This window comes from Erinaceus europaeus, chromosome 18 (genome assembly GCF_950295315.1).
Source record: "Erinaceus europaeus chromosome 18, mEriEur2.1, whole genome shotgun sequence".
NCBI lineage: Eukaryota > Metazoa > Chordata > Mammalia > Eulipotyphla > Erinaceidae > Erinaceus > Erinaceus europaeus.
The window spans coordinates 68,989,632-69,002,411 of record NC_080179.1 but is presented as its reverse complement, the minus strand read 5'-3'; the positions used below and the strand labels follow the sequence as shown (position 1 = coordinate 69,002,411).

General features: G+C 40.7%; 1 long non-coding RNA gene across 4 annotated transcripts in view; it reads right to left on the bottom strand.

Annotated features, from left to right (window-relative positions):
- The window catches only part of LOC132534282 (uncharacterized), a 194,095-nt gene extending 183,527 nt beyond the window's left edge, over window positions 1-10,568 (bottom strand). For 2 of the 4 annotated variants that reach the window (XR_009546004.1, XR_009546005.1), the window contains exon 1: window positions 10,159-10,568. This is a non-coding gene — a long non-coding RNA (uncharacterized LOC132534282). Of the gene's footprint in view, window positions 1-8,782; window positions 9,391-10,158 lie in introns of those variants that run through there. The other 2 variants (XR_009546007.1, XR_009546006.1) reach the window with 2 other exon arrangements.
- Between the last annotated feature and the right edge of the window lie 2,212 nt (window positions 10,569-12,780).

Sequence of the window (12,780 nt, the reverse complement as noted above, 5' to 3'; positions counted from 1 at the left end):
ACAACGGATCCTGTGAGTAGGATTCCTCTGCGAATTATTTTGGAGGGAAGGCTCTCAAGGGGACCAGACGTGAAGGAAATAAGAAACAAGATACAGAAGAAGAGAAAGTGAACAGGGAGTTGGTTTCTGGTGTGCCTAGTTCAGTGTGGTTCTCAGGTTTCTACAGGGCTGCTGGCACCCACCTGGAAGCAAGGCTGTGGGTATCTGGTGCCCTTGGCAGTGAGAATGACCCTGGGATTCCCAAAAGGGCCTCTCTGGATGAATCCCTAGAGTCACCCCAAAGGATTCAGGTGTGAACACTTTTTAAATGAACCTTTAAAAAGCAGTCATCTTGAGAATCCAGTCTGAGAGAGCACTGAAAGTTCCTTCTCTCTGAGCACAGATGGAAGGCATAGAAATAGGCCAGGAACACAAGTCTCCCCAAGCCCCACTCCACCCACCACCCCTCAAACACCCACTTTTCCTGTTGAAATAGCTGAAGAAGGTTCAGAGCGCAAAGTTTCAAAAGCAGCTCTTTTTGAGGCAATGCTTTCAGTCAAGTTGCACTGTACTGTCACATGATCTTTCTCAAGAGCAGTTGACATTCTCTGAGCTATCTGACATATTGCAAACCATAGAATGAAGAGAGAAAGCAGATACAGAGAGATGGCAACTTCTCAAATAAGACTGTAACAGGAAAAGAGAAGCCTACAAAATGTAATGCTATGAAGATCTTACAATTTGTGTTGATCTTTCTGGGAGCAAGCAAAGAGAAACAAATTAGATTTTCTGTAGCACAGCAGATTCCTGTGCTGCTTATTGCATTCTCTTGTACCTAGTTTCATTTGTTAATAAGCACTGAATGTCTAAAGGGCTCTCCATGTAAATATTAAATTTCACTATTATGATGCTTAAAGATGGGAGGGGGATTCACCACAGGGAGCTAGAGAGAAAAGAGACAATAGAGTCTCACCGTGGTACCAGTGCCAAAACCAGAGAAGCAGGATTTGCATTCTTTTGTTCTGCAAACCCCATACTTCTTCTAGTAATAAGGGCTTATTTCCTCTTCTTGCATCCTCCTTAGAAATACTAAACATTTAATAACCATCCTTTGTAAAAAGCTTCCAGTTGTCTAAAGATGCAAATTAATTATCACTACTTTGCATAATTGGTTCACAATAGTTTAGTAAAGTTAAACTAGTAGCAACAAAGGGGACAAGTGTAGGTGTGTTCCACGTTTACATTCTTCAAGGTCACTGAGGTGTTTTACTCAGAAGAAAATCAACTTTTAAAAAGTACATGTAAAAATGGGAGGAAATTTTCTACAGGAGATTTTGGTGTTTTTATTTAAAATAACTACTTGAATATTCATCCGGAAAGATTTGATCACAGTTTGATGCTGTAACATTTAATTACCTTCATTTTGGGGCTACCATAAATCAAAAGATTGTATTCAAATCTATATTAATTTATTCTTGACCTTGAAGTTAATTACTAACCATGAGAGAGTATAATTATTGTTGGCAAGGTGGGAGTATATCAAAAGGAGACTTGCTAAAACAAGAAACAGAAATGAGGTTTATGAACATGGAGACCTAGAAAAATTACCAAATGTATAATCATGGAATACAGAACATAGAGAATTAAAACATATTAACTTCCACTTTCTGCAACCCACAACGACCCTGGGTCCATGCTCCCAGAGGGCTAGAGAATGGGAAAGCTATCAGGGGAGGGGATGGGATATGGAGATTGGGTGGTGGGAACTGTGTGGAGTTGTACCCCTCCTACCCTGTTAATTTATCCTTTCTTAAATAAAAAAAAAACATATTAACTTGCCTCTCCCCTCCAAAAAATAAAGGGAAGGAAGGAAGGAAGGAAGGAAGGAAGGAAGGAGGGAAGGAAAAGGAGAAAGGGAGAAAGAAAGAGAGGAAAGAGAATCCAAACTTTTTGTAAGGCTTTGAGAGAACTATGGCAAGCTGGGGATGGGTGGACACAGAACTCTGGTGGTGGGTGTGGTATGGGTTACCCCTGTCATCATACAATCCTATAAACCACCATTCAAACCACTGTATCTTAAGTATTTCATCAGATGAACAAACTAAGGAAAACATATAGTCTAGAACAAACGTATAGGGGAAAAACACCCGACAAATTTCAACATACTTGACTTAACAAAAAGGTCTCAACAAATTAGGAATGTAAAAGAACATCTTCGACCTGATAGCAAGCATTTCTGAAGAAATGACAGTTAATGTTTTATTTAGTGGTGAAATCGGGCTCTATGAAAGAAAAAAAATTGATAACCTGTCTCTCATAAAATTTAAAAACTTGGACTCTTTAAAATATACTGTTGGTAGGCTAGCAAGATAGCTCACTTGAATAGATTCTGCACTGCTTTACCATGTGTTCAACCAGGTTTAAGCCTGGGCCCCACCCACCACACTGAGGAAGCTTTGGTACTGTTCTCTCTCTCTCTCTCTGAAATATAGCTGACGACTTCAAGTTCTTTTTTATTTAAATTCTTACTGCTATTTATTTGATACAGTCAGAAATTGAGAGTGAAGAGGGAGATAGAGAGGAAGAAACAAGAGGGAAGTTTCTAGTGGAGGGGATGGGATACAGAACTCTGGTGGTGGGAACTGTGTGGGATTATACTCTTATTCTCCTACAAACTTTTAAATCAATAAAAAATTTAAAGAAAATAAAAAGAAAGAAAAGAAAAGATGCCCCAGGGGCAGTGGATTCCGAATGCAGATATCAAGCCTCAACAATAACTCCGGTGGCCATGAAAATGTAAATAAATAAGTTATTAAATTTAAAAAAAATAGGTAGTGAGAAGTGAAACTCATCACCACTCTGCCTCATATCCCTGAGCCATGTGTCAGTGGGGTTCAGCAGAGAACCGGCACTGAGAGGAAGTACTTTGTGGTGGCCCTGGTTGGCACTGTTCCCCCCATCCCTGTTCTTTGGTATTAGTTGGACACTCTCAGAAGAAAAGAAAAAAAAACCCACTGAGTCAGTGTCTTTCTGGCACTGGCAAAGTGTCAGGCTCCGTGAAAAGTTAAGCTTCCATTCCACTCATATGCCACAAAGCCACAAAGCAGTGGCTAGCAGTGCCCTGCACCTGCTCAGGGGAAAGTTGAGTATTCATATCCACATGCCCCTGGGAGCTAAGGCACACTAAATAGATCACAGAGAACTCAGAGTTGTACCATATAATATCCAAAGTGTCTAGGGCACTCAAACATCACTTGACATTCCAAGAACCAGGAAACTCACAACCAGAATGAGGAAAGACGACCAGCAGACAGATGCCAGGCTTAGATGACTCACCTGGTGGAAATAGCTGACCAGGTGTTTCATGACACCAACATGAAAAACCTCCAAAAGTGTTTAGGAATTCTTCCAAAACAAATAAAAATCTGAAGAGTAGTAAAACACAGAAATTACAAAACACCTTTCCTTTCATAGTATTCTCTAATTCCATTCCAGGCGATTCACTTCCTAGCAACGTCCCAAAACCTAGATATAGACCGGTCCCATGAGATAGAGACTATGTTCACAGGTATCCATAAACTAGGGCAAAATATACACCTGAAAGCAAAAGTACATAATAATCTGCAGTGAGTACCCCCCAACACTTCATCTGCACTATTCCAGCCTTCAGGTTCATGATTGTTCAACAGTTTGTTTGGCTTTGTATGTTAACTCTCTTTTCAGCCACCAGGTTCCAGATGCCAGCATGATGCCAACCAGACTTCCCTGGATGGACGACCTCACCAATGTGTCCTGGAGCTTCACTATTCCAGAGCCCTGCCCTACTAGGGAGAGAGAGAGGCAGGCTGGGAGTATGGATAGACTAGTCAAGGCCCATGTTCAGCAGGGAGGCAATTACAGAGGCCAGACCTTCCACCTTCTGCACCCCACAGTAACCTTGGGTCCATGCTCCCAGAAAGATAAAGAATAGGAAAGCTATCAGGGGAGGGGACGGGATGCAGAGATCTGGTGGTGGGAATTGTGTGGAGTTGTGCCCCTCTTGTCCTATGGTTTCGTTAATGTCTCCTTTTAAAAATAAATAAATAAATAAAAGGAAATTACAAAACAAAATCCAATTAAAATGATAGTATTGTCAAATACAATAACAAACAAAAAGGAAATCTCACTGGGTGGGCCCAACAGTACAGGGTAAATCACAGTGAATATATGTGGAGCATTTGAGAACAGGTCAGTAGAATTAATTGAACAACAGTAAGAAAATAGACTAAAAGAAATGTAGGAAAGTCTCAAGAATCTAAGGGATAAGAGCAAAACAGACCATTAGAGTCCCAGAAAAAGAGAAGGGAGGGAATGGAGGGCTCAGGTAGTTGAGTAATATGTTAGCAAGTGCAGGTGCCCTGCTGGGTTCAAGCCCCTGCTCCCCAACTGAAGGAGGGAAACTTTACAAGTGGTGAAGCAGTGCTACAGGTTTCTCTCTCCCGGTATAGTATAGCTTCCTTCCCTCCCAGCTTCTCTCTGTTCTATCGGAGGGTGGGGGTGTAATGGGGAAAACATTCAAAGGAAATAATGAATGATATGAGAAGATAACAACCAGAATGAAGAGGTCAAGAGAATCCACTTAAAGATTCTCCCTCTAACATGTATCATAATTAAACTTCTGAAGACTATCGATGAAGAAAAGGGTTCTTTTCAAAAACGGCACACTAGGAACTTGAAGACAGCTCACAGGATAGGGTTCAATCCTCACACTCCATACCCCATGGGAATACCACGGCACCCGGGAATCTCCACAAATGGTGGAATAGTGCGGTGGGATCTCTCTCCACTCCTATCTTTCTTTATATGCATACCTGAAATTAAAAAAACAACAACACTGTTTGAACAGGATGGCAAACTGATGAATGATTTCTAATCAAGAACCATTAGGCCAGAAGAAAGTGGCATTCATGAATTTTGTATCTGGCAAAAATATCTTTCAGGGATAAAAAGAACTTAATGACATTCTTAAGTTAAAACCAGGAGACATTGCCACTAGTTGAATCTATCCTTGAAGAAGTACTTACAGAGATCCCATATTCAGAAATAAAAATGATCAAAGAATGGAACTTTGGGGGAAAGAAAACCTAAGATTGGGCAAAAAGTACAGGTGCAAATGTAAGTGTCTATCCATCTCATAATGTCCTGCTAAGATACAGACACTCATTTAAACATTTAGAGACAAAGCCTGAGAATCAGTACTTCTAAAAAAGCTTCAGATTGCCTCTAGTTCAGGAGTAGAAGACGTCATGACTCTAGGACTGGCTTGAGAACAGATAATCGAAGAGTTAAGGAAGAAGCAGAAACCAATCAGAAACCCACGCAATTGGGATAGATCCTCAGGAACCCAACATACCTATCTTAAAAGATCTGTGCACACCTATGTTCATAGCAGCAAAATCTGTAACAGCCAAAACCTAGAAGCAACCCAGATGTCCAACAGCAGATGAGTGGCTGAGCAAGTTGTGGTCTATATACACAATGGAAGACTACTCAGCTATTAAAAATGGTGACTTCACCGTTTTCAGCCCATCCTGGATGGAGCTTGAAGAAATCATATTAGGTGAAGTAAGTCAGAACAGAAAGATGAATATGGGATGATCAAACTCTCAGGCAGAAGTTGAAAAACAAGATCAGAAGAGAAAACATAAGTAGAACCAGAACTGGAGTTGGCGTATTGCACCAAAGTAAAAGACCCTGGGGTGGGTGGTGGAGAGAATACAGGTCCTGGAAAAGGATGACAAAGGATCTAATGGATGTTGTATTGTTATGTGGAAAACTGAGAAATGTTATGCATGTACAAACTATTGTATTTACTGTCAAATGTATATAACATTAATCCCCCAATAAAGAAATTAAAAAAAAAAAAAAAGGAAAGAAACCCATGCAAGAGATGATAATGCTTCAGAAAAGAATGACCACAACACAACTGGGATGGTAATAGGCAGTCAGATTGTAGGGTTATACAGAAAAAGTGGACACAAAGGAATTTTAGATGTGGCGGATCTGAAATGTGAGAAACAAGAGTAGGGATGATTTCAGGTTTTTGTTTTGTTTTTGTTTTTTTGTTTTGGCAAGCAAACAGAAGAGCTGAGTTAGGTAGCTTGAAAATGGAGGGGCTGAAAACTGAATACAGAGACAAAACTTGGATATTTCATCACAACCACTTTCTAGAATTATTCTACACTATAGAGTACTATCTTTTGGATCTCTTGCTCTCTCAACGCAACAGGCCATGATGCATAAGAGGAAATATTTCAACATGCCCCCACCCAGTAGATAACAGCAGTTATAGCAAGAAAAAAAAAATGAAAATCACGAAAACCAAAGAGAGAAAAACAAAACAAATCCCGCAATTAAATAAGATCCCTCATTTAAGTGACCTGTTACCTCATCTGCTTAGTAAAATAAATAAATAAAACATTTTAAGGTGATCCTGCCTGAGATGAGGCAACTGTGACACACAAACTCTAAACATTTATATTAATAAATCCCTCAACCATAAAAAGCAATTGAGTGTAGTAAAGACTTAAACTCTCTCACAAATTTTAAAGAGTTTTGGTCACCAGAACTCATTAAAAACTTTCTCTGTAAGGGAGAGAGAGATAGTTAATGGTTGATGAGATTTTTACAGTAACAAATATGAATGGAAATTGCTGTGCTGGTGCATTTTTAATGAGTAATGAGGTCTAACTGGCATACATTGTACTAGGAAAGGAGGGAGAGGGAGAGAGAGAGAGAGGAGGGAGAAAAAGGAGACGGAGAGGAAAGATAGAGAGAAGGAGAGAGGTGCTGAAACAATAATGTCTGGAAGGCTCTGCTTCACACTCAACAAGGTGACCTCTAGGTATGGGAGTGAAGTTAACAGACAGAAGCAGTACACAGAAAATGAGCTGAGGGGGTAGATAATATAGTGGTTATGCTGTGAGCCTCAAGCCTGAGGCTCCAAGGTCTCATGTTCAGTCCTCCATACCACAATAAAACAGAGCTGATCTAATCAGGGCTCTGGGAAAAAAGAAAAAAGAAAAGAAAAAAGAAAAAAAGGAGCTGCTATCATTCTGAGATATTATTATTTCTGTGACTTATTTCACAATGTATTATTTTTGTAAAGTTTGGCAATATAAAGAAGGAGAAAACATCTACCTTCCTTTGTCAATTAAAAACAAAAATACAGCCTGGTCCTTCCGTGTCTAACATCTTCCTAAATTATTTCACTTATCCATATGCCCAGAGGAATTTCCTTCAGCTAGGCACTATAACACTGATTACACAATTAAAACACATGCAAATATACGCCAATTCCCTCCTTACGTGATCACTAGCAAACTTCATTTCCCAAATTAATACTACATAAAAAGGCCAGTAAAGCTTGAGAGGATTGAAACAGCTCTAAGGTCTTTTCATAAAGTAAAAATAGCATTTGCTCAATAAAGAAGATGAAACCACTCGTGAACGACCTGAGACCATCCTTCTGCAAACTAGCCTCTTCCTGTGTTAAAACCACACGCATGGGGACTCCAAAGATTCTCTTCACATACTGAGTTTTTGGTTTTGTTGCTTTGTTTTGTTTTAAGTTAACTAAGATCACTCCACTCTGCCTATCTGCCTCCAATGAGTATGCTTTGCACGGATTCAGGAGAGATCTTTCCTTTGCAAAGGAAAGATCAAAGCACTATGAACTAAGTAGTTTGATCTCTATATGTATTTGATTGCAAAGTATGTGCTTAATCCTGTGCTTTAGAGATAGAATGATCCTATAATAGGCCTGCTGAGTGTAAGTAGGCAGTTTACGCACACAACCAATGAAACTTCATCCTAATTACTTTTGTTCCTGTTGCTGAGATGCAGAAAGAACAAGCTGGAGGTTATACTCTTGGCTCTACGGCTCACTGAGAGGACTTCCACAGTCACTTAACCTCTTTGAGTGTCAGTTTTGTATCTATAAAGTAAGGATTAAAATATTTCTTTCCCAAAATTGTACCAGGGACTTACTGATATATAAAGAACTTGGGCAACTTCTAACTCAGACAAAAGTGCGTACTATATTCTCAATAGTGCTAGTCACTTTTAAAATATGATCCAGAAATAAATGCATATGAGATATTAGATAATACTTCAGAGAATGAAATTAAGACTCACCCAGCCTTCTATGTGGAAAGAAGAAAGCTGACACCTACTTTGTCTCTCTCTCTCTCTCCCTCGCAACTATCTTAGAGGTGGGAAATTTTATTCTGCCAAGAGCCACTTGGCTATTTATAACATTATTCAAAGGCCATGCAAAATTACCAACTTAACAAACAGCATTCAATATTGCTATAGAATAAAGATCCTAAAGTTATTGAATTTTGAGTCCTGCCTGTGGTTTCCCTGGCAGGGTCAGATAAATTATTCCATGGGTCCATCTACCAGAAAGACTAAAGCGGTTGATAACAGTGAAACTATACGTAAATGAGGCTCTGGCTTTGGAAAACAAACAAACAGTTAACCCTGCCTCTTCACATCTTAAAGAAATGTTTCCTTTGGTTCAGTGTGTTTACTTATAAAACTGATTCTTTAAATAGGTATCTTACAAGCTGGGACATTTGGTTTTGCTTCATAACTAATACAGCCTACATTCTACAATCCAGCACTGTATTGAGCACTGTATCCAAAAGTAAAATAAGATTAAAAAATCAAGGAGGGATTAGAGCAAGGGATTGGAAACCTTGGGAAAACCCTGGGGTAAACAAACAAACAAACAAACAAACAAAGGGAATGTGGACTCGACCTCTGTCCCAAGTACATTGGTCTGTGTGGCAAAATAACTGGATTGGCATGGAGGGAACTGCACAGAAAGCAGAAAGCAGGTCTGTTTGGGGGCTGAAGGCAACCCCACTCTGGTTCTGAGCTCTGCAGAGTCTGAGAAATGGAACTGACAGCGTGTAGTTAGTTCAGAAGAAGGTACAAGCAGATGAGCTACCCTTAGTCTGTGTTGTGGAAATAGAACTGAATTTGCTAAACTTCAACAGTTTGCAAGTTGGAACTGCTTGACCTTCAGTAACTTTGGCTTGAAATGAATGATTAATGGGCCTATTTCTGAAGTGAACAGGGGAAAAAAATGTTGAGAAAATAAACCATGATCTAGAGAAAGGATTAGCTAGATTCTAAGGCAGTGTCAGGCAACTGTGTAAATAGAATTCAAATCGTGGAGTGGGAATGTGAATTCCACATAGACCTTTTGATCTGTCACTTCAGATTCTCTTTGAGGTGACTATGACAGTTAAGCTCATTTTTCTGATATCAAAAAATCAAGGCTGTGGAAGACTTCCTCGCCACCTGTTAGTCTGACACTAGGTAGAGACCAAGCATTGCAGTAAAGAGTGCTGCATTAGAGCATTCTTTGTTCTTTTTATTTAAATTTTTTATTTATAAAAAGGAAACACTGACTAAACCATAGGGTAGGAGGGGTACAACACCACACAATTCCCACCACCAGAACCCCGTATCCCACCCCCTCCCCTGATAGCTTTCCCATTCTCCATCCCTCTGGGAGCATGGACCCAGGGTCATTGTGGGTTGCAGAAGGTGGAAGGTCTGGCTTCTGGAATTGCTTCCCCGCTGAACATGGGCGTTGACTGGTCGGTCCATACTCCCAGCCTAGAGGGTCAAGAAAGCGCTCACCCCACAGAGTATACACTTTAGCAACTTTGAGGACTCGGGTTCAAGACCCCTAACCACCACAGAGGAGCACCACACATGAGAGGAAGTTCACAGGTGATGAAGGAGTGCTTTATTTTTCCGCCCCACCTCCATTTTTAAAAAAATTAGTTTTATTTACTTATTGGATAGAGACAGCCAGAAATCTGGAGGGAGCGGGAAATAGAGAGGGAAAGAAACAGAGAGACACTTGCAGCCCTGCTTCACCATTCGTGAAGCTTTCCCCCCGCAGGTGGGGACTGGGGGCCCACTCTCAGTTTTAACTGTGATTAAAAGGAGAAAAAAGGAAGTCCACTGAAAGCAGTGGAGTTGGGAAGCAGCCAGGGCCCCACTCTCTGCTGTAAAAACAAACAAACAAACAAAAAACAGTGGAGAACTCCAAATTAGTACAACAGACACATACATTTATTTTAGCCAATAAAAAGGTGTAATAGATACATTTTATACCTGAGCAGAGCCAAAATAAAATAACTAGGTCAGGTTTCACATGCCAGCCGAGACAAAAGTAAAGGAAGGACATATATGAAGCAGTGGGTTGTGAACACTGGACCTGGGCTGCATGATCCCTGGGAGAAGCCAAGAAGTGAGTCCAAGGATGACTCCGTCTAATGGCGGAGGATACAGTGGCGGCATAGGTCCCCCAGGTCATCTTGTGGAGAGAGGAAAGGACTTTGGGAGTGCGCAGAGACTAAGGCACCATCATCTCCAGTGCGGCAAAGCGGTAGCCTTGCCTGGCCCAGTCCACGGGTCACCCCACGTCACCGTCGTGGAGTGAGTGACTCAGAGTAAGGTGTGAGACGGATGACTCGGAACAGGTCATAGGAAAGTGGAGATAGCAGTACACACTTAAAAAGAGCAAGTGAGGGAGTCGGGCGGTGGCGCAGCGGGTTAAGCGCACGTGGCACAAAGCGCAGGGACCGGCATAAGGATCCCGGTTCGAGCCCCCGGCTCCCCACCTGCAGGGGAGTCGCTTCACAGGCGGTGAAGCAGGTCTGCAGGTGTCTGTCTTTCTCTCTCCTCTCTCTCTGTCTTCCCCTCCTCTCTCCATTTCTCTCTGTCCTATCCAACAACAAAGCAACGTCAACAATGGCAATAATGACCGCAACGAGGCTGCAATGACTAGGGCAACAAAAAGGGGGAAAAATGGCCTCCAGGAGCGGTGGATTCATGGTGCAGGCACCGAGCCCAGCAATAACCCTGGAGGAAAAAAAAAAAAAAAAAAAAAAGAGCAAGTGATGCATTTCCCCACTGCACTATGTATCCCCAGTTGCCACAACAAATTTTATTTAATGTTTTGAAAGCAAAATATGTTTATCTCTTTATTTTTGGAAGTTCACTGCGGGTATAAGTTTACATTTTTCATGTTTCTATAATCTCTGGATGTCCTCTGTCTTCATAAACACATGGAATACAGATACTCCCCCCCACACACACACATATATATATTTGATGTCTCATAGCTTCACACCTGCACTATTCCACTTCTCCCAATACATGGTTTATCTTTTTTAATTTAAGATAAGAAGGAGAGACATCATAGCGCCTGCTGTTCGCCTGCTGTTCATAGTGCTATTCTGTATTGCCAGGGACTCTACTGAATGAGCTATCTCCTAGGCCCTATAGTAAGTTCAATATCTTTACTTATCAATTTTTTCATTTGTCATTGATTGAAGAGTTTCTCTTTTAAGTATTTTATTTGTTTAATTTATTGGATGGAGACAGAACCTGAGAGTGAAGGGGTGATGGAGAAGGAGAGGAAGAGTGATACCTGAAGCACAGCTTCACTGCTCACTATGCTGTCCCCCTGCTGGTGAGGACTGGGAACTTGAACCCAGGTCCATGTGCTTTCCACTGGGTACCCCACCATCTGGCCCGGGAAGTTTCAATTGTCTAGTCTCCTCATTTTGGTAGTGTTTTCCTCCTTCTTTGCTTGTCTGACTTTTTTTTTTCTTTTTAATTGGACTCCAAGCATTGTAAACACTCCTCTTCAGAAACTAAATACTTTTGTATGCCTAGAATACAGATATGGATACAGAAATGTTGGATGCTCTTTGACCTTTCAAAGCTTCCTCTTAGGCTTTGTTAGGGAAGGCTGGGGTAGACTTAAACTGAGTAAAATTTTAGCCAACTACAAAGATACAGCCCTTCTGAAAACTTTCATGAGTGAGGAAGCTCGCTTCCACTTACGAGCTGGACAGATAGAAGCTTCAAAGACCTCCACCCTCCTAACTTCAGCTTTTGGATGGTTCTTGGCCTGGTCCCGGACCAGTTCCTTATATGCATGTGTTTGATCCAAAGGTCAGAACAGCCCTCTCCAGAAACATATTTTTTAACATACTTTATTTTACTTATGAAATTGAAATAGTACTAACGTGAAATGATGCTAAGAATTAGGAAAAATCTTTATAAACCATCAGTAGTCCTAGTAAATATGCCTGTTTATGGTCTGCTGTGCTTTGTATTAAAATCAGATGCAAAATGAAAATATCTGGACAACCGCATTTCATCACAAACATAAACTAAAAATGGATCAAAGATTTAGATGTGAGGCCAAAGACCATCAAATACCTAGAGGATAACATAAGCAGAACACTCTTCCATGTAAGTTTTTGTAACATCTTTGCTGATTCAGATCTGATTACAAGGAAAACAAAAGCAAAAATCAACCAATGTTATTACATTAAACTGACAATCTTCTGCACAACAAAAGAAATCACTACCATACCAGAAAGACCCACCATGGAGATGTGTCATACATTAGACAGAGGGCTAATAACCAAAATACACAAAGAAATCAACAATAAAGGACAAACAACCCCACTGGAAAGGGGGGGGGATACATGAACAGAGTCTTCTCTAAAAAAGAGAGCCAAAAGAACCACAGACATGAAAAAAAAAATGCTCCAAGTGACTGATGATCAGGGGAATGTGAACAAAGACAACAATGAGATGCCACTTTACATCTGTGAGAATGTCACCTTTTAGAAAAGAAGAAATCCCTACTGTTAAGAGAGGCTATGGGGGGGGGGGAGGGACTCTCCTATTTTGCTAGTGAGATGTAAATTGGTC